A 22430-nucleotide genomic window follows, 5' to 3' on the forward strand; every position below is an offset into this window, starting at 1 on the left:
GACATCATCAGCAGTTTTAAGTGAAAGTTTGACACTCTAGGGTGCAGGAACATAACGAGTGGACATTTCCACGGCACCCCTTTGATTTCTGACTGCGGGCGAGCCGTAGGGTTCTGGCGCCACACAAGAAGGGTGCTTGCGGTTTCCAATGAAGCATCCCAGCTGTTGTTTGTTTTTCCTTCTTGTGTTCTGGGGTAAGTATAATCTTTTAGAATTATTTGTTTTCGTCTTCCCAGCCATACGTTTGGCTTTCTCAGGGGCTCAAATGCTGTTAGCGCCTTAGAGCCTGAGGGACGTCCAATCAGTGCCTAAAGTTTAGAAATATTTTTTATCGGAGTATCGCAATTTGTAAATCGCTGCTTTGATGTAAATTAAACTGGATATTTGGCAGCGCAGATATGTACTTTAGAAGTACACTGTGTATTTAAGCATGCCGGTGCTGGCAGCGTTTTCTAATGTTGTGTATCTGGTGAACGTGCGCCTCCGTAGCCCTCACTGAGTCTTTAGCGTTTTTTATTGGGGCGAGCTCGTGTCAGCGTATATTCCTTATTCTTCCAGCCAATGGTGGTTCCTATATGTACATCTTGTGTGGCTGCCATACTCAAGCTTTGGAATTCAATGGAATTCCGTCTGCTTCCTCCCATGGCAATGCATGACCAATGGGAAAGCCAGGTATGGCCTTAAATTTCCATCTTGCCCTTGTGGTTTGTGCTCTTTTGTTCTTACTGTGGACTCTGGAAATTAAATAATTGTTAATAGGTGTTAAACATTGTGTAAATTTATCAACAACATGTAACAAAACATTCGCTGATAAAGAACCCTCCCCCTGCACCCACCACTGAACAGGTTATTACAGGCGGTTCATAGGTTGAATAGAACTGCATTAAACTCAGCTTGACTGCAGCGGTGTCGTAAGCCTTCAGGGGCCCTAATGAAACCTGGTTTGATGGTAAAAAAGGCATAATGAGATAGCAGTGGCTCCTCACATTGCTGGACCCTGGTGCCATTGCCCCGGTTGTACTATTGCAAGCTATGTCCCTGCTTGGCTGCCACCCTTGAGCTTTCAAAAGCTGGCAGAGTCATCCTGTTGCTTGCTCCCTCCCCATACATGTATAAAGCAACTACGGCTCTCTTGAAAGATGTTTGGTCAACATCCCTATGAACTTTAAGGTCAAACTAGCAAAGCTGACAGATGCTTCCTTCCTAGCAGCAGTGACCAGTTCTGTTGATTGAATTCCATAGCACAAAGCAAAATATACTTGTGTCCAAAGTGACACAAAATGCACACGACAGAAGATAGCAATCAGGGAATTATCAAAGTGGAGTATATTGTAATAGAATTATTGAAGTCAACAGTGGCAGCCTGCAGGAATATCTACACCGCAATATCAACTCTCACTATATTGTCATGGTAAATATAAATTTAGGATTTTTAACCCCACATCTATTCACCTTGAATTCATGGTTATAATCAATATTGTTATAGATTGAAATTTGAACGACTATTTTCAGACTGCCCACTACCAGTGGAATATAGAGACAGGATGAACATAGTATGTCTGTAGCCTTCCAAAGTTACCCTACATTTGAGAACTCTATATTTAGTATCCTTTATTGAGATTGGAGCATGCACAAAAGTACAATAAGGACTCCAAAACCCTTGAGATATAGGCAGCAGAGGCCGCCCGCCAAACTCTTTGGACTGAAGACCGCCACTCCGGTTTTCCACCTGCCGGCCCTATTACGAGTTTCCTGCTGGGCCAGACGTGGAAAATCACCACAACATTGACACCGGCTTGTAATCGAGCCAGCGGCAATGTTGCGGGGCGTGGGGTGCAACAGCCACTTGCCCTTGCCCATGCCAAGTGCATGGGCCCCCATGAGGCCCCCAGCACCCTGTCTCTGCCATGCAAAAGCTGGCAGACATGGGGGTAGTAATCCCCAGGGCAGCACTGATAGCATCGCTGCCCAGGCGGATTAAGACTGCCGGCACCGCCCGACCGTCAGCCGGCCTAAAAGTGGCTGTCCGACTGTGGTCATAATGTGGAGGTCAGACCGCCACTTTGGACCGCCACACTCGTAATAAGGGCCATAATGGTTTTTGTAACTGTCTTCTCATACCTAACTCTTACACACTCTCCCGAACACTTTCTTTTGTGTCAGTCTATTGCATAAATCCTGACCAAGTGATCTCTGTAATTCAGTGGCGGCCAGCAGTTTAGGAGAGAGGGGGCGGGCGGGGCACACACACACACACACACACACACACACACTCTCATTCTTTCACACACAGACAGGCATGCACGCACATTCATTAACAACACTCATACCACTCAAACATGCACGTGCGCACCAAACATTCAATTTAAAATATCACACACACATACACACACACACTTACCTTCAGCCTCCAGGTCCCAGGAGGGTTGGCACTGCTGCCTTCCCTCATTGGCTGACCAGAGGTCAGCCAATGAGGAAAGACAGCAGTCCCAGCCTCGTCACAGAGTGGGATGGGATCAGTGAGACTGCTGACCCCACCCCACTCTGTGACGAAGTGTCACTGATTGACACTCGCCCTGGGCGCTTCAGGGCTTAAACCTGAAGCGCTCAGGGCGAGTGTCAATGGGTGACGCTTTTCTCGTCACCCAGGGGAGGGCCTCGAGGCACCTTTGCTGAGCCGAGGAGATCACGCCCATAGGAGCTGTGACCTCCTCAGCTCAGCAAAGTTCAGCTCAGGCAGCCAGGAGTGTGCGCAAATCGTGCATGGATCACTCCTGGCTGTCGTAGCTGAAAATGAAGAGTTTCTGTCAGGCTGGGCTTTGTTCAGCCTGACAGACACTCTTCTTGAGGGGCAAAAGGTGGTGGCATGGCCCCTCTGCTCTAAAGGATGGGCCACCACTGCTGTAATTGTTTCTGTTCGAAAAGCTCAGCAAGTAAAGGACTACAAACAATGAATAAAATAGCAGGTTGATATTTCTCCATGCTTAATAGATACGTTTAGAAGAAAGAACAGTGATTGGTAACCCTAAAAAAGGCAAATTTGTTGAGATGATGGATTGAAGGAAAAAAACAAAAAAGATAGCCACATATTCTTTTGATAGCACAACACCAATTACATTCTTTCCATTTCGAAGTAAAGTGTAGGTAATTTGAGCATGTTTAAAAAAAAAAAGACTTTGATTTGAAATGACCCTGTTCTGCTATGTCATTCCGGTGTCTTGCAGAGCTTACCATGCCCTTAGGGTTCATCAAGGTCTGTAGAGAACAGGGGAGGTAAAATGGGAAACAGAGAGAGAAGTAGCGCTCAAGGAAGAGGGAAAGATGGTGCATGTCAAAGGGAAGACAAAGTATGTTGGCATGTCATGCTGATTGGATTATATGACCCTTACAGCTCCCTTAGACCTCTGGAGGAGAAGGGCTCACATAATTTCCTTAGATAAAATATTTTTTTATACTAAATTAGTTTTTCAAACGAAACAACTAAATTGGAGTATTTGGAACAACTGCATCTTGTCTACTATAGAATAATTATGGCATCATTTAGATTCTTGATTGAAACTGATAAAGAGTTACTTTAGGAATATGATGACTGACTGACTGAGAACATTTCAACCAATTTATTTTTAACAACAGCCTAAATGATCCTTTGAACATGTGACGCTTCAATGCCTCCAGGCTTTTAAGGTTGTTATTGGTCATAGATGAACAGGAAGTCAGTTCCAGCAGATAAGTCCCTGATATAAAATGTTTTTTTCGCATTGTTTAATCTCATGAATATAAATGACTCTCTGATTTCTAATGTGTAAATGAAGATCGATACGTTGGGTAAGACAAGCATTTGAAAACCAAGTAGCATATAAACTGGATCCATTATTGTACTAGCAGCCAATATAGGGATCTCCTGAATGCTGTGATGTGATCTATCATTCTTAACCTGAAAACAAACCATGCACCTGCCCTTCGTGTCCTAGGAAGGCTGTTACACTGACCACCAGGTTAACCAGCATACATTATATATCTCCATATCCAACAAGGTTCAGTTGGGGGGAGCCTTTGTTAGTGTCTGTATAGATTACTGTGGTGTCTTGTATGCTGCTTAACCTGCTTGTTAGATATACACCTTCAAATGACACGTAATGCAGATACATGGCTGGTTTTATATTTGAGAAAGGGAGATCACATCAGGCTCTTAATTTGGACTTAGTTTGGTAACTTCTGTCAACTAGTAACTGTCCCACATCATTGTTCTGTTCCAGTATCTTCAGTAACTAAAGACTCACTTAGTTTGAGGGATCCACACTCTCATTGGCAAAAGAATGCCCCAGAATCTTTATTTGATTTATTCTGGTTGCATTATCAAGATATTAGGTTTTTGAAGAAAATCATTTATTTTTCCATATCAACGGATATACGTTCTTGTCCGCTTGTTAGTCTTCTTGTTGAGTTTACTAAGCGTTCCTTCTTTTGTATTTTATTGCTGTTCGGTACTGTATAATGCATTGGCCAGCTGCTGAGGACTGTCCATCTTAGTATAGTTATGATGACAAAATTGCTCAAAAAGTACGTTGGTTATTTTGTGTCATTTCTTTCTTTTTTATTTTTTAAAAAATTATTTTGCAAAATAAAATTTAATGATTTATGATTACTACAGTTACTGTGCATTACAAAATTATAAGTCTTGCAGTAACTGATACATTCACAGAAGTGTAGCATTTTGTGCGATGCTCATAATACACTTTATGTACAACTGTAATCTGTAAATATCTGGTCTCCGCATGTTATAGACACACATAACAGTGCAAGGTAAACGAAGGGTTACAAACACATTGGAAGAGGTGTACGACAGAGGAAGGGAAAGTAGTATAATGAGGTGCAGAAAGTCCTCAGATAAAAGAAAAGTAAAAGTAAGATTGAAAAATAGAATAAAAGAAAATAGATGACACATGGGCCTGATTCCATGTCATGTGACATTCTGTGATATTATGAAAAGTCGAAAGGTAACATGAGTTCATTTCAGGCAAATTCATCATAGTGCCAATAGGTTTGAAAGCTGGAAAATCCCACCTCTTTTTAGTCACAGAATCATGACCAGCAAGAGAAGACTGCAGGGCAAGGTGGGAACTTGTCTTGCAGGTCAAAGTGTTTCATCCAAATTACAGATTGTAAATAGTAATTTGTTGAAGAAAATATTGGAACCCCATACTTACTTATAATGGGAATCTGTGACCCTAACCCCCTTCTTAAGTAACATTTTTACTTTCAATTTCTCACTACAGGCTCTGGGAATCTAGCGCACGGAAATGCAGACGACACAGGCAAGATTTCTTTCTTACTTTTGAAAAATGCTTTTACATGTATGTTTCAGCACCTGCTGTCTCTCTGCACCGCCCTGATTGCTTCTTTCCTAAGCACAGTTTCCTTCTCACTCAGCGCTGCTTGTATTCTCACCCATTATCGACAAGAATCCCAGAGAACCAACGGGGTAGATGAGTAAAACATTCCCGCTTGTAAAAGTGCTGCTGCTGGGACTGCCACACGTACTTCCGGCTCTGGTTCAAAAGTGATTGTTTCTTTAAATGGCAACGAATCAGTGGCTGGATCCACACACAAAACTCTTTAAATAAAATCGCTAAGCCATCGGATGAAAATATTTCTGGTTGGTCAAGTGCCTATTTATTGATGTATTACACAAGCAAAGGCAACGAATTTACTCAGAAATATTTTTTTCTAAAAAATACCTATAAAGTGGAGCCTTCTTTTAGACCCGGCCATTTGAATTGCCTCCCCCACGTCCAAACCTCGTCTTTATTCCAACATTAGTAACAAGGACAGACAGTCCTTTAAACGCTTCTGGTAGGTAGGCTACGGACATGAGCATGGTGGTGCAACCCCCTCCCACCTCCACTGATGGCCCTCTTCCATTCCAAAGCCGAGCATGGCCTCCTGGCAGACACCATAGCTGACGGACTCCACATACTGCCGCCTCCACTATACATACAGCTTTGAAGAATTGCCAGGTTCCCCAGTCTTACAAATATTCTTACAATTCAGTGCAGGCGAATCCCAGGGATTCTCCAGGATGCACAAACACCACTACATACACTCTTCTGGTGAGGCAATCAAAGTATTCACATTTTTATGCTATGGCTTGACATGGCAGCTGTTGCCATACAATTATGAGAACATCACTAGGAGAGGGGCTTTTGATTTGCCCTTGTTTGGGTGCCTGGAGTACAAGTTTTGGTTGGGCAGAAGTGATGTGCGTCAACCAAAAAAAGTGCTTGGCTTCTACACAGATGTGACCATTTTGTTTATTTATCCAGCTGCCTGAGTTTGAAATTTCAGGACAATACAAAAAAGTCATGGATGGAATGTTTAAATTAATCTCAGCCACTGGTAATTACTCCGGGCCGCATTCCAAACCATCATTATTTTGCACACCATGTTGCCTCAGTTTAGACCCAGCCATGTGCAAATCAGTCTTGACCCTGCTCCAATCAGAACAGTCCAGCCTCAACTGCCAAGCCAGGTCCTCACTGAACCGGAACACAAGAAACCCAGGACTGGTTCTGCCCTAGTTATGGGCTGATCATCCAGGTACAGCTTGGTTTCAGTGACACAGTGTACATGGGACCCAAGTCAGGGCATACCTGTCAAGCCAGTCACTGATATTACTTCAGGCATACCGTCCATCACCTTGTTTTGTTTGTAGTTGAAATATGAGGGGCACACATATGACACTGTTGTGCTATTAAAGTGTCTTAGATAATTTATGCTGTTTTCTCTAACAGCATCACAGATGTGAGGAGGGCAGTCACTACCCTACCTAGATTTTTAAGTACAGCTTGGCAGTGCACCTGTCACACGATCTTTTAACCTACACCAATATTATTCTGCAGTTCTTTGCATCCACAGAAATACATATTGATTCCCATTCTATTTACTTGTAATGCTGCAGATTACAATACAACATTCCTGTGAAGCCAGACTTATTGGCATTGCCAGTGCTTGTTAGGGGGTGTTGTGGCACCAAAACTAAGGTAATCCTAGAAGGTAATTCAGTACCAGAGAGTGGTGCTGTGATGGAAAACTGTCCACTTTTTTGGGGTCACAGAATCCCTTGAGCCTTCCTCCCCAAGCCTGCCATAACAAGGAAGCAGGATCCCAGAAACTATGTAAGTCCGGTAGTCCACTGAAGAAATCTTGTATATTGAGTTTATACTAAATATGAAAAAAGTAAAGAGAGGGGAACATGCTGTCTGTTCGCATCTGTAAAGCTGTTGTTTATAGAGATATAACAAGGAATACTGTGGGCTTGATTTAGATCTTGGCAGATGGAATACTCTGTCACAAACGTGATGTATAATGCGTCCACTGTATTACGATCTCCATAGCATATAATGGGATTGTAATACAGTGGACGGGATAGCTGTCAAATTTGTGATGCAGTATTCCCCTCTGCCACGATTTAAATCAGGCCCTATGTCATGAACCGAGTGTCTCCATGATCTGGAAGTTTTTTGAAAATTTTGCCAACAGGGTGTTTGGATTAGCCACGAGTAAAATCTTGATTGTAGGGTGAATACAAGGGGATTAAGAGGGATTAAGAGGGAAAGTGAGGAAAGTTAATATTGCTACTGTTGTGTCAGATTAGGAGGATCACCTGTTGTATATTCACAAACTTCAACAACAATTTTAAGACAGAGATGAATGAATGATCAGCACAAATGAGATGGCCATGATTTGCTGATCATGTGTTAGGTTATGTTCTTGCTTGGAACTCAAAGCTCGGGTCTTCCTAACAACAGTAACCTAGGTGGAATGGAGTTTTGAAAGTTTGGGCAGTGACAGATGTGGATTGCCACCTGCCCTGTTGGTACGCATTAACTTGCTCTCTGTGGAAATAAATAAATATGTGAACCTGAATCTGCCTCCAGTTGGATCATTTCTGTGGCGACGAGTGGACCGGAAACCCTGGATCATCAGGTCAGGTGAGGTGGTCTGTGCTTCCTACATCGGCACTTGAAGAGACACACCTGCCTACAGCCAAGACTTGAGAGATCTATTAAAGTCTTCAACCTTAGGCTAATCGGTGAAGCGGTGCTGAAGTTTTACTTCATTTTCCATGTATTTTAGTACTTTTGCAAGTCGGTGATCCCTACGTCGATCAATATTTACAGTTGCCTATCAGGGCAACTGAAGCCTTTGGAAAGTTTGAGTCTGTGGTCTATTAGGAGAATTGAGAACCAAGGTCCTGAGGTGAATGCACTTCACGAGGCACCTGTGTTTTACCTTGTTCCACATATTGACTTCTTTTGATATTTCTGTGCTTCTTCTTGTCTTTCATATTCTCTTCGCTGACTGGTCAATATTAAGAAGAGATTCTATACGTGCAGGTTCTGGACTAGATCTATGGTAGAGGCGAAAGCAGGATCCTTCTCTCTTGACAATCTGGCTGTAGAACAAGGCTGGACAGATTAAACATGGCTTATATACCTGATCACACCCAGGAGGGCTGCCTTGCATCACACCAAGAGCATTTGGGATAGAGTCACATGCCAGCTCCACAGCCTTCATAATCAGTCAGGAAACCCCTGAAGGTGATGAGACTAGAGGCAGGTCTGACACAGGGGAATTGGCAGGTTGCTCACTGGCCTTGATAGGGAAACCTGGAGCATGACACTACCATTAGATGAATGGTGATTTGGGGCAGAGAAAATACTTAATGTCCTCTACAGACATGGAGACAATATCGTGCAGTCTAGCTGTCATAAACTCCAGTCCAAACGCCGAGTGAATTCAACAGAAAGGTTTATTACGCTCCTTACAACACGTCCGTAGTCCTGCTTTTCCGTTCCTCGAATGCCCTCCTTTCCACATTCTTCTCCCATCCACATTCCATTCCAACCCCCCAAGGTCCCTTAAAGGGAACTAGATTTCCTCAGATATAACACCAGCCCACTGCTTATTTGTTGACCAAAAAGAATCCCCCACTTTGAAAAAGAAAATTAACGATGATTTAGCAACTATTGTATGGTGGCCCACTTGGAATTACATTTTTGATGAAAATACTCTTGTTGCGTCAGTAGATATACTTTGGTCAGAAATACCTCAACAGTGTGGTGGGGCACTCAGAATATGACAGGCAGGATACTGCGGTGAGTTGGAAGTGTGTACATTTTTATAGAAGAATGACAGGTTTGGGTTAAGATAGGATGGTAGTGCCTGTTGGGTAGGAGTAAATGAGCTAAACATGACTAGGTGATTATGCCAGATGATGTAGATAGGCTAGGTGAGCTACTTTGGGGAAGTAACTATGAAATGGGAGAGTAAGAAACGGACCCGGGGCCTTCTCCCTTCTGGTGAGGTAGTGTGAGAAAAGATGTCACATGTTAAAATGTTCTTCCCTCACTACCTGCATGCTTGGAAGAGATGCAACTTTACATTTTTAGGGATTTTAAAATAAGACGAACTGCAGATGACATAAGTTTTACTAACCAACCAAGCAGGACTCAGTTATGTCCATTGTATCAAACTTTTAAAATGTTAAATACACTCTCTAGGTTAAGTTTATACAGATAGATTTCCAGAGCATTGGGTATGATCCTGGGGGCGTGGGCCATCCAGGATGCTTATTCCATGAAACTGGGAGACAAATTGTTTTTCTGTGCACTGCACCTTGTGTATCTTATGATATGGTTTGTGTCTGGTAATCTTTCTATATTACATTGTTCATGTCATATGATCAGTTTTACAATGTCTGAGTGATTTTAAGAATGGCTCTGCTGTCGTTGGGAGAGGCACATGCAGACTGTTGCTTTTTTCTTATTTTGCTTTTTTGCATGAAACAAGATTTTTTTTCATATAACGTGTATTGTGTACGACTTGTTTTTATGGATAATGCATGTCCGAAATGAACAAATGAATTCCATTAAATAAGCAGACTTCACTGTCTGGTGACATAGATGGGAAGTGCACGATTGTGTCCTAGAGAGCGCGTAGAACATAACTTCAACTGAGAAAAATGCTTTGCTTTAGAATGGAGTTTTGCACACAGTTCATTTCCTCTTTTCTTTGATGTTAAAGGTGCACGCTCCTACACTGAGTGCTTCTACATAAAAACAGATAATTACATCGACTTTGTCATGACCTCGCCCTGCCATGACCTTGACCTGGCACATTTACTATGCTAACTTAAATTTTCCCAGTGCAGACGCTGGAGTCATAACTTTGAATTGGCACATATAGTATTCTAACTTCAAATGTGCCAACGCAGGCACTAGAGCCATGGCCTTGACCTGGCACAATAACTATTCTTCAGTTCTCCCAATGCAGACGCTAGAGCCATGGCCTTGACTGGGCACATTTACTATTCTAACTTCAGTTCTCCCAATTTGGACGCTAGAACCATGACCCTGACCTGGCAGCTTTACAACTTTGTCTTTACGTCTTCTGATGTAGACACCTGAGTCATGATCTTGACGTGGCACATTTACTGTTCTAACTTAAATTGCCCCAGTGCAGACGCTAGAGTCATGACTTTGACTGGGCACATTTACAATTCTGACTTCAGTTCTTCCAACACAGACGCTACAGACGCAACCTTGACCAGGCATATTTACTATTCTAACTTCAGTTCTCCCAATGTGGATGCTACAACCATGACCTGACAGCTTTAGAGCCTTATCTTCAGTTCTTCCAATGTAGACGCCTGAGTCATGACCTTGACTTGGCACATTTACTATTCTAACTTCAGTTCTTCCAACGCAGACGCTAGGGCCACAATTTTGACCTGTCACATTTACTATTCTAACTTCAATTCTCTCAATGCAGACACTAGAGCCATGACCTTGAACTGGCACATTTACTATTCTAACTTCAGTTCTCCCAATGTTGATGCTAGAACGATGATCCTGACCTGGCACCTCTACAACTTTATCTTCAGTTCTTCCAATGTAAACACCTGAGTCATGACTTTGACATAGCACATTTACTATTCTAAGTTCAGTTCTCCCGGTGTGGATGCTAGAGCCATGACCCTGACCTAGCAGATTTGCTATTCTGAATTCAGACTGGAATGCTAGAGCTCTGCCTCTGGCCCGACAGATTTATTATTCTAACTTCAGTTCTCCCAGTGTGAACGCTAAAGCTATGGAAAGCAGAGGAAATGGTCATGTTGAAGTAATGGTTATCAGTGTTGTGGCTGCCGATACGATGATTGTCGTTGTGATATCATGATATTTAAAGCATCCTGATTTTACTTCTACAAAACAAGATCTATGCTTCTAGAAATTTGCAAAGATTTAATTACTTAAGCAATAGTCTGTTTCTAATATTTAGTGATTGTTCTTGCAGTGGAGGCTGAGTCACCATTTGAAGAAGATGAAGTGGATGGTAGGTATTTGAAAGGTTTGTCTACTAAAGCAATACAGACTAATCTTCTTGTACAACAGACCAGAAGTATAACTTATAGAAAACAAGTGATGGGGATGTAGGACTCTACGGGTAGCAATAATCTGACCTCCTAAGATATTTGCCTCTGAAAAGTTTCTATTTCTATCAGAGGACCATACCTTAGTAGCATTTTGTAAGCATTATTGGAGCGTGAGGTTAAAGTGTCCAAGTGGGAAAATCTTACCAGGGGTAGCAAATTTTGCTTACTGAAAGAGTGTCAAAACATTCTCACCACCAGCCCCAAGAACTCCCCATATCAGCTTTAAAAAAAGACAATGTGTAGTGCTTTTATGTTTCTAAAAGAGACCTCACAGTTCTACATACAACTACTAAACCATCAAAGCTCTAGGGTCAAAAATATGTATCACAAAATACCTATATTAATGCCTTACAGCTGGCAGATGATGTATCACTATCAGAAGCAGGTATGAGTGCTGCCATTGGCCTATTGCTTTGCCACCAGGAGCACAATGTGTGCTGTGTAGTTATCTGACCTTTAAATGCAATAGGGATTTCGATCTAAAACATTTATCTCTGTTGACATGTGGAGGGTCATCCTGCGAGAAGATCAGGAGTTCATCTTGAATGGTGTTCTTTCCTGACAGTCCCCTAACTGGCAGGAATGTTGTTAACAAACCTGCAGTAAATTAAATGCAACGGGGAGGAGACCCAACATACCTATAACTGCTGAAAAACAGAAACCTAAAGAGAAATCACAACCCATATCCCGGTGCTTGTTTCCAGAAAAGTCTTTGTTCCTTCGTTCTTATGTCCTTGGAAGTGCATCAATCTGAGGGGTGGTTTCAACACATCATGTAGATAGAATTAATATGAAGAAGGAAGCAATGAAGCGGTACCAGCCTGGCTTGCTCATAATCATGCACAACATCTAGTGTATGAGCAATTATGGGCAGATCCTCCCAGGTGTCAGCGGAACCGACAAGGATAAAGCCAGGGGCGTAGCTTCAGGGGTGTGTGGGGTGTTACACTCCCTAGTAAATGTATGTGGTGATAAGTAGTTGGGTATGGGTGCTTTCAGTCGGGTATGGTGAGGTGTCTGTCGGATTTCACCAGAGATTTTTACACACAGACAAAAACACACACACACACACACACACAAAGACTTCAAAAATGTTGGTTATGTCACTAAATAATGCGCTTTCCCTCACCTACTACCAGTACACATTCCTCTCCCTTTCCACTGACCCTTAAGTCCCTCTTGTGCGCCCTGCTTGTTATATAATGTATGTTAACATCATGTGCCAGCCTGATTCTCGGGAAATCTGAAGCCAACGCCCCCCAGTCATACCGACCAAGCTGCGCCCCTGGATAAGGTAGGGTGCAGCAGCTGACGGCATTTAGCACAAGATTCTCCTAGTTGATCGAAAGTGTAAAAAAGTGAAATTGCTAAAAGTTCTAATCAATATTCTACAGTGTGGACTGGATGTCCATTGCTTATAGGGTTAAAAGGTACTTGGATATTGTTAAAAAAAGACCCACGTTGTGCATTGCATTTCATAGGTTATAGTATATTAGCATAAAAAAAATTAAAAGAAAAGTTTGAAGGACAGCTCCTAAAGTTTGTATAGTAGTAATGTTTTCCACAGAACTCTACGAGCCCTGTCCCCAGGTAGAGTCAGACACATTTATATGCTGGTAGAATATATGAACGGTCCAACCACTCCTGCATAATACCTGCTATACACCAACCCAATTTGAACCCTAATCCAGAGGCTCACCCCTTTGTCTTCTATACCAGGAAGACTTGTGTGCACTTTGAACTTTTCACTACCTGTGATCTATAAAAAGGACACGAGACCTAAATTCCACACTGGCCATCACGGCCCCAAGAAACTCTTGGTCCGTTGTCACCATGAGCACTGAGTAAACATTCACAGTGTACATCGTTTTAGAACATATGTTTCACAGAGGCGAACATTGCCAGGATACAAATCATGAGCCCTGAGAGAACCTGGAAGAAATCTTTAACATTCTTATACCATGGCCTTATAGAGACTCCTAAACTGCTGTCTCTGGTTTGTAGAGAACTAGGGCCTGTATTTATACTTTTTTAGCACCACTTTTGCGTAATTTTTTTATGCAAAAGTGGCGCAAACCTACAAAATACAATTGTATTTTGTAAGTTTGCGCCTCTTTTGCGTCAAAAAATGACGCAAATGCGGCGCTATAAAAGTATAAATATGGGCCTAGGTATGAACGTCAATTCACCAAAATGCCAGGGGTAGCTGAGGTGACATCAAACGACATTTAACCTTTACTTTCACTCACACACTCATGCTTACGCATACTCACACATTACACATACACATTCTTAAATAAACACACTGTCACCTGCAAGCGCACGCACAACATATACTTAAAATCATTTTTTACTTACCTCAGCTGCCAGGGAGGGTCATATTCCAGCAAACTGTAATTCATCCTTTTTTTACACTAATAGTGAATAATAAAATATTATTCACTATGAGTGTAATAAAGAATTGACAAAAAGCAAGGAAAGTGGGGCTGCCCTTGCGTGTCTAGGACTGATTTTGCCGCCTCTAAGGCCAGGGGTCGCAAAGGCAGTGACAGGGGTCGCAGGAGGCAAGCCAGGGGTCACAGCTGCGACCCCTAAATGACGTCCACAGAACTAGGTTCTGACCATGGCTTTCCCACTTAACGACATTGTGGGACCATGATCTGATTGTCTAAATGCTATTATGCCACATCAAATAAATTACCAGAAGTTGACATTAGGTCTACATGCCAGCGAACCTGTGCAGAGCAGTGTTCTCTATATCTACCCATCACTCCCCTTTGAACCCTTTAGAAGAGATTTGGATCAATAGAGATCCATTCAGTGCCTTTACAAGTGCCTCTGATATGGAATAGCCTGACTTCTGAAACAAATCACTCAATAAAAATCCCATCTTTCAATGGCCTTTGCAGCAGATTGCTGCCAGAGCACATACTAGAAAGATAGAGTCCTGTCAGAAGATAAACTTAAGGGCGTAGCCAGTAAGACTTCTCAAATCGGAATATAGCCCGTGCAGAGAGTATTTTTTTTTACTGGGGAGAAGCTATGAGAAGCAAACAGTAAGCAAGTCAATCTTGAAGACAAGTCCTTTGAAAGTGGCATGATACTTTAAGAAAGAGAAGACCCTGAGAAGACAAGGCATGAAAGCTATTGGACCAAAAGTTTATTTTTATTTACTTTATTTGTTTTTTTTTTGTAAAGTGCTGCTACCTCCAAGTGTAGGCCCATGTTCTAAGACCATTTTCTAGAGTAGCATGAATTAGATGATGTGTTTGAAACGTGAGCAAAACATGCATATGGGTTACCAGCTGCATAGAAGAGTCATGGCACCTGATGCAGCCATACTTGCTGAGTTTGTGGTCTTCAGTATCTCAAGAAGCTTTTACAGGCCTTGGGTCGGTTAGCAATAGGAGAGAGTCAGGTTTGCCACATCTCCAACAAAAATGCACGCTTGCACCCTTCCAGGTCCAGAATGCCAGTTACAGGCCAACAGTCAAAGTGATATTTTCCCACAAAGGACCAAATTAAAATGCCGTTGCGATAAATGGTGCAAATTGCCCACTCAGTATCCACAATTCCCATTTGATTCGGACTTCCAGACTGCAAAATGAAGAATACCATGCTAACCGTGCATGTTTTCCTCGTCCCAGAGTGCATACAATTCGACAGTGACCTATCTACCTTCCCGATTTACAGCAGATTTTACCTGCTGCAAACTATGAGGTTAACCCTCTTCCCAACCTAAGCCACCACCTCCCTCAAATCAGGTTCAATCTGAGCAATACCATTTTCAGTGAGTGTCGGATTTGAAGCCAAATCTTGATTGGAGGTTTCCAAAAATCAAGATTATGAAACTCATATATGGGAAGCACCAAAGTTACATCACACTCAATAAGTGTGTGCACATTTCTTATTACACGAGAAAAAACTCACATAGTTCCCCACTATCTACTTTGACCCAGTATGTACTAACTGTGCATTCAGACCAATTTTCGTCCCTCCCCAGGATGTACAGCACTGTCCCCTGCATGTAAAACTTTAGAGCCAGGCCAGTATTGGCCCAGTATGTAAGGTACCAAAGATATGATACAAGTTAGATATAATTCCAGACTATGAGAGACTCGGATCTTAAGGAAGTTCTGAGATATTTGGACTTCACTTGCTTCTACTAAGTAGACAAATAATTTAGTGTTTTATTTATAAAATTGTTTTGCAAAGCGGTTTGTGACGGAAGTCACTTTATAGTAAATAAGCTACTATCTTTTCATGCCTAAACACTATGTACATCATTCTTCAGCCTATTTGCAGCAGGCAGACAGTGGCGGTAACTGCTCTGACAGCTATCCGGACATGCTGTTGTACTGTTGGATTGGGTTCAACGCAGCAATGATGGCGGCGCAAGAAGAGAACTGGTGCTACTGGCCTCTCATTGCCAGGTCTGTAAGAGGAATTATTTTTTGGATTCTACCTTGGTAGAGTTCAAGCTGCATTTCTTTGAAGCTGCTTTGTGAAACTTACGAAAGTGAGGCTGGATGAACGAACGGATGCATGGCTATGACAGTCTAGACAGATGATAATCGAGGTGGGTAGCAGTTTAAGTGTGAAGTTATTCTCTACCCTTATGTAATAACGATATTGGAAAATCTCTTCATCCCTATTCAATTCATAAAGTAATGTCCACTCAATGGAAAAGTGTTTAAAGGTTATTCACAGGAAGAGAGTCACTCTAATGGTTTAGGCTGCCTAAAAGCTTCCAGAAACTGTCCCTTATATAAACACCCTAGCCAAAGCAAAACAAGGTCTAAATGACTTAGGCAGATTCCAGATGGCAATAGAAATAAAAGACATAACCATATTACCCGTACAATAAACAAGATGCATATACAGCAAAAATGGTCAAATAACCAAATATAATACAGTTAGAAAAACAATGTGAATAACAAATGTAGATCAAGTATTTAAAAATTAAAGTAACAATGTGTACTGTGCATGAGCTGCATACCACACATGGTAATGTTGCTCTACAAAAATATATTGCATCAGAAATTGCTAGCCTGCAGACAGTTCATAATAACTCATCCAAACTGGTCTTCTCCTGACATGCAGTAGCACAATGTGTGCTGTGTAGTTATCTGATTTTTAAATGCAATAGGGATTTAGATCTGAAATATTTATCTCTGTTGACATGTGGAGGGTCACCCTGGGAAAAGATCAGGAGTCCATCTTGAATGGTGTTCTTCCCTGAGATCCCCCTAACTAACAGGAATGTTGTCAACAAACCTGCAGTAAATTAAATGCAACTGGGATGAGACCCGACACACCTACAACTGTTGAAAAACAGAAACCTAAAGAGAAATCACAACCCATATCTCAGTGCTTGTTTTCAGAAATGCCTTGTTCCTTTGTTCTTATGTTCTTGGAAGTGCATCAATCTGAAGTGTGGTTTCAATACATCACGTAGATAGAATAAATACGAAGAAGAAAGTATTGAGGAGGTTTCAGCCTGGCTTGCTCATTATCATGCACGCCATTTACTGTATGAGCAAGTATGGGCAGATCCTCCCATGTGTCAGTGGATAAACCTCACCTGACGCTAAGCTCCTTACCAGCAACCTTTACAGCGACCTGATCCAAACACTATTGTCACCATCCCTCACCACTGATTCCATCACATCACATAAAACTAATGTCAACATACTGGATACATCACCAGTACCAAAACCACCACATTCTTCCACAATCTGGAAACGACCCACAAAAGCCAATAGCTCCTTTCTTTTATAAATCATGTTTTTAATATATTTCCGATCTCCAACCTACCACATCTTGTCGTTTTCATCGTGTCTGTTTTTATACCTCTGCTTATTTATTTGTAGTAATGTACAATAGCTAAATACACTGGATTGTATTATCTTTGATAATACCATTGTGAAGCCCTTCAGAAGCAAATTCGTTCTTTGAAATGCTAACACCTCTCTAGTGCTGACTGATATAATCAGCTAATATCAACACATATCTCTTAAATGGCTGTAACAACTTAAAAGTACCTCCAATGGCCAGTCCTTTGCAACTTTCTCAAGTAACAGTAGAACATTCCTTACAACTTAAGACTTATCACTCCCTGCATACAGCTCCCTCTGCTTAGCTTTAGAACAGCTCCCAGCCAAATGTCCCTCATGAGCCCAATTCACAATCTTTTGCCTCCTTCCCATCAGAGGAATCTGCCTGCTGACTATCCTCAGTTCGTTGAGACAACTCGTCGCTCGTGTTCCAAAAATCATTCTATTGCTCAGACATTTCATAAAATTTTGGGCAAGGTTTACTATATGTTCCATCATTTTACACAACACCGTGTTCTGCCTCACTTTGCTCCATTCTTCTTTCCCTGCACTCTCTTCCAGATATAAAATGAGTGGTTGTTACTTGCTTTCCTAATGTGCTGTTGAGGCATTCTAAAAAGGCAACAAGCTGCCTTGTTCCTCAGACCCAACAAGTAATCACCACTGAAATTGAACTCCCTCTAGCATTCCAACCATCTGCTTATTCTTGGAGTGCCTTTCTCTGGTCCACTGTAACAGAATGCATGAACCAGTGGCTTATGATCAACTCTTAGTACTACGTAGGAAAGGTTTGAGATCTTGTATCTACCAAGCACCACTTGCTCAATCACTAAGTAGTTCCCTTCTGCACCCTTCAGTGAACCTGAAGCAAGCACAACATTATTTTCACTGTAGTCCAGCTGAATGACCTCAGCTCCCACACCTCTTAAGTTAGCATTCGCTGTGACTCTTGTAAATGTGATCAGATCAAGCCGAGGCTTTCAGTAGCTACTCGGATAGAAGCCAGGTGGAAACTCAATGCTTTTTCCCACATTTGACCCCATTCAATGCACACTGTGGCCCTGAATTAGCGACAGAGATCGTTTTTTGCTATCCACACAAATCTCACACTCCTGGATCATCATGTCCTCCTCAACATCAGCAGCATCCCCAACCTCGCTCATTTGCAAAATTATTTTTTCACACTTTTCTTCACTTTGTCCATCTCTTGCACGTTGCCAACTTTGCACACCCATGTACAGCTACCACGCCTACCACATTTTCTGCAGCAATATGTCCTATACTTTCACACCTTTACCACTTGGACTTGCTCTCATAGACAAGTCAGTTCCACTACTCTCCATCCCAGTGTGTACTCTCACTTTTTTTTTTTTTTCCTTATTATTTACTACCGTATTGATTTCACTCATTGCTATCAGCAGCTCTATCTGACTAAAGAGGGACCTCATAGTGAGACACCATAACGTTAATGTGCAATAAATTGCTTATTGCACATTTTAAAAGACTTTTGATCTTTTTTGACCACTTCTAAATGAGGAACAAAAGAGTTTGGTGAATCTAATGGTGTGCGTTGGGGGACTTTTGAATGGTGTTTGAGAAAAATAAGATACAGGAATTGCTTGCTGTGTTCATATAAGCTACAAGTCACACATATAGAAAAACACACATCAAACATTGTGACAGGAATTTTACGACATGATCAGTCTGAGATTTCTGAGCTAGGTTACACACCACCTCTCCTACACACTGGTTACTACTATGCATTTTTAGTAGTGAACAGATTTTTTTCTGATTTTGTTTATTAGTGTTTTTAAAGCTGAAAAAACCCATCAAGGGACAGTAATTGTTCAAAAATATGAAATGTATATTTTAAAATAATTTCACATAAGAGCACAGCATACGTCTAGCAGATGATGCCAATCCTGTCAAAGCTCATTTGTAAAAACTAGAACATACATTTGGGGGATGACAGTATTGTCCTAACATTTAATTTGTGTCCAGTCCTCATTTCCCTCTTTATCTTAGCATTTACTTGTCTCTCTCTTCATCACATCTGCCTTTTCTACTCTCTGAACTCTGATCTTGTGCTCCCATCGCATCCAATCAGTCACTTATACTGCCAAGCAGCCTTTATTAATAACTCACCTTTGAACTTCTAAGCCAGGACAATATTAAGCATAAATAGCCAATTACAAGTGAGTGAGGACATGCATTTCTTAAACTGCCCTAGAAAGACTTGCCTTACATGCTGGTTACATGCGTTGTGAGATGGTCTGACAAATTATTAGGAGAGGCCATCATACCCTATGGATCAATAGAGCCATGAAAAAGGGTTTAGGCGCCTCTTGCTCAATCCCTGAGTAATTCCCTTCTGCACTCTTCTGTGAACCTGAAGCAAACAAAACTTTCTTTTCACCGTAGTCCCTTTTTGGTGAAAAGGGGGCCTCTTGCAGGTAAAGGAGGATTTATTTCAAACTTTTGCATCTCAGAAATAATCTTCTGTCACCTTTCTTCACATTTTTATTTCTAGGCCTTTAGCTTTAGTAAAAACGGGTCTTATATTAGCATTCAAATTCTGCTGAAGATAAAAGAAAGCTTTCCACTTTAGACACATAAATACTGCACATATTTCTTTACATATCCTTTAATCGTGATCTTGGCATCAGGATAGATCACTAATGGCTCTTGAAATAGGATTTCGTGAGGCTAGGAGTTAGTTTTACATAGCATTACAGCCCAGACCTAGCTTCTGTTAGGTACTGATTCCCCAAAGAGCATGTTAGCATTTTTCCAATACGATATATCTATATACAGTCTGGACCAAGCCTTGAGTTTTTCAGAGTATTCAGTTGCAGTCAACACTCTCATCAGAAAAACAGAGAGAAAAGTAGTTAGTGGGAATTTGTCAGTACCATAAGAAACGCCTCATCGGTGTCTGCTGCTTATACATACAGTTTGTTGTCATCGTATACGAATGCACGTCGAATCCATGGTTCCTAATCGTATGAATTCGGATAAGGGGTGGGTTTAAAAATGGGCTTTGTGGCGCTTCATATAACTGGGATAAGGGATAAGAATGGACTTTGTGATGCTTCGTGTTCTGAAATTCAAGTGTCTTACCCCAGTCACTGATCCCACATGCATGCTTCCTGCTGGTAAGAAATTATGAGAACCTGTCTAAGACTCGGTCATGTTAATTCTGAGAATCAGACAAAGAACTAGAACATACTCCAGTTCATGCAGCTTACAGAAGAGAAGTAGTCTTGGGCGCCCTTCTCTTCAGGGCATCACTGGACACCGTGTAGGGTTCAGAGAGGTGCTTTGGGTTTGTCTGACTTGCTCCATTGCCCCTGAGCCCGTGGGAGGTTGGAAGGGTTAATCAAGAGCGCAGAACGTGAACGACAGTGGCAAGCCTTCAGGTTACCCACTGGCAAGTGGAATGTCAGACCTAAGAGTCTTCTTTGTAAGATCACGGATGCATGACTTTCCGGGAGAAGACGGAGCGTGACCATGTAAAGCATCTAACTGAAAAACAAATTAACTTCACAATTCAAGAGGTAGCAAAGAGGAAGCAAGCTTCTTCCTCTGGGGTCAGACCCTGTTTGGCATATGAAAAGCAACACTTTGAAACGGTTGTTTTGCTGCAATTAATTTCGGGTCCTCATTGTTTTTTCCTCACACTCAACGCTCCCTCGTTATACATTTGTTCCGGATTTTTGAAGCAGATTTTGTTCGTTCCTTGGCTATTGTCACTTTTCTGTTGCCTAACATAGGCTTTGTTGTAATTTTCCTGCAAGCAGTTTGATCAATCACGTGACTCTGGGCCTCCAAATACGTTGGGTGGTTTTGTGCCTTGGCGATTATCACTGACTTCATCTACATTGGCAGTCAAGATCTACACAGGTTGCCAACCCTGAGCGCCCAGAACCTGGTCCAATCCAGCCTCTGCAGACCATGCTCACCCACCGAAGTGCCAGACGAGCTATCGTGGCACCGTTTAAAGCACTGGCAGGCACCCATACAACAAACCTCCCCACTCTCAAACATAAATAGGCAACCAACACAGGTCTAGATCTCACAGACCAACAGCGGACCATAGCACTTGAACAGGTGCGCAAACCTCTGACTGAGGTACACTCAGTTTGATTACCTCCACCAGTAGGGTGACCACCTGGCATTAAGGCAAATTCTGGACAGGACTGTAAAAGATTCAGGACAAAGGGTCAAAATTCAGGACAACGTCTGTTTTACAGACACAAGAGAGGCCATGCCATCAGTACTGATTTAAGGCCATCACCCCTACCCAATCTTTCTTGAAGAGAAAGTAACAGCAACATTTTGATTATGCTTCTGAACATTTTAAGACCCCTGGCAAACAGTTTGGGTAACATTAAAGTAATTAACCTTATGCTAGTTTAAACAATTGAACAAAAACATCTGGCTTACCCCAACCGCCCATGGACTTTCAACCTAATTTTCTTTAAAGAGGCAGGGCAGATGGTGTGGGCGACAGTCTCACACCTAATGTCAGGATGTGAGGTACCCACAACGTGTCTGTAGTCTCACAGCACTAGAGTGTATGTCTGGGACTCTACATTTATCTCAGAAATGGGAGCCCGGACTACCAATCAAAGATAATAAAAGAGGAGGATTAAATTGAGATCAAATGGGAGATCCACAGCAAGTGATTCACAGGGTTGTTGCTCAGAACTGGATAAATAAGGAAGAGAAGAACAAGGTAGGACAATTCCTAAAATCAGACAAGATGAGTGTACCAAGACTATCGGAAGGTATTGGGTACCTGGGGAGTTGTCTCTGCACACAGGACAGAAACAGAAGAGGCACTGTCAAGTGGTTGAACAAGCAACACCCATCCACCTTGGCAAACTCTTCTGGTGGAATGGTTCGTTGCTCGTGCTTGTGAAGGGTGAGCAGGGGCCAGACCCCTTGCAAGGTTGTGCAAGGCAATTGCCTGCTCTGTCCATGTCTTTAAATGGTTTTCAAATTGAGCAAAAGCAAAACTAGTGATCTGGGTTATCCCTAAGTGTCAAGTCCACATTGAATCTTCAAAATATTTGGGATGTAAACTGCACAAACAA

Source organism: Pleurodeles waltl, chromosome 6 (assembly GCF_031143425.1).
Source record: "Pleurodeles waltl isolate 20211129_DDA chromosome 6, aPleWal1.hap1.20221129, whole genome shotgun sequence".
In the NCBI taxonomy this organism is placed as follows: Eukaryota; Metazoa; Chordata; class Amphibia; order Caudata; family Salamandridae; genus Pleurodeles; species Pleurodeles waltl.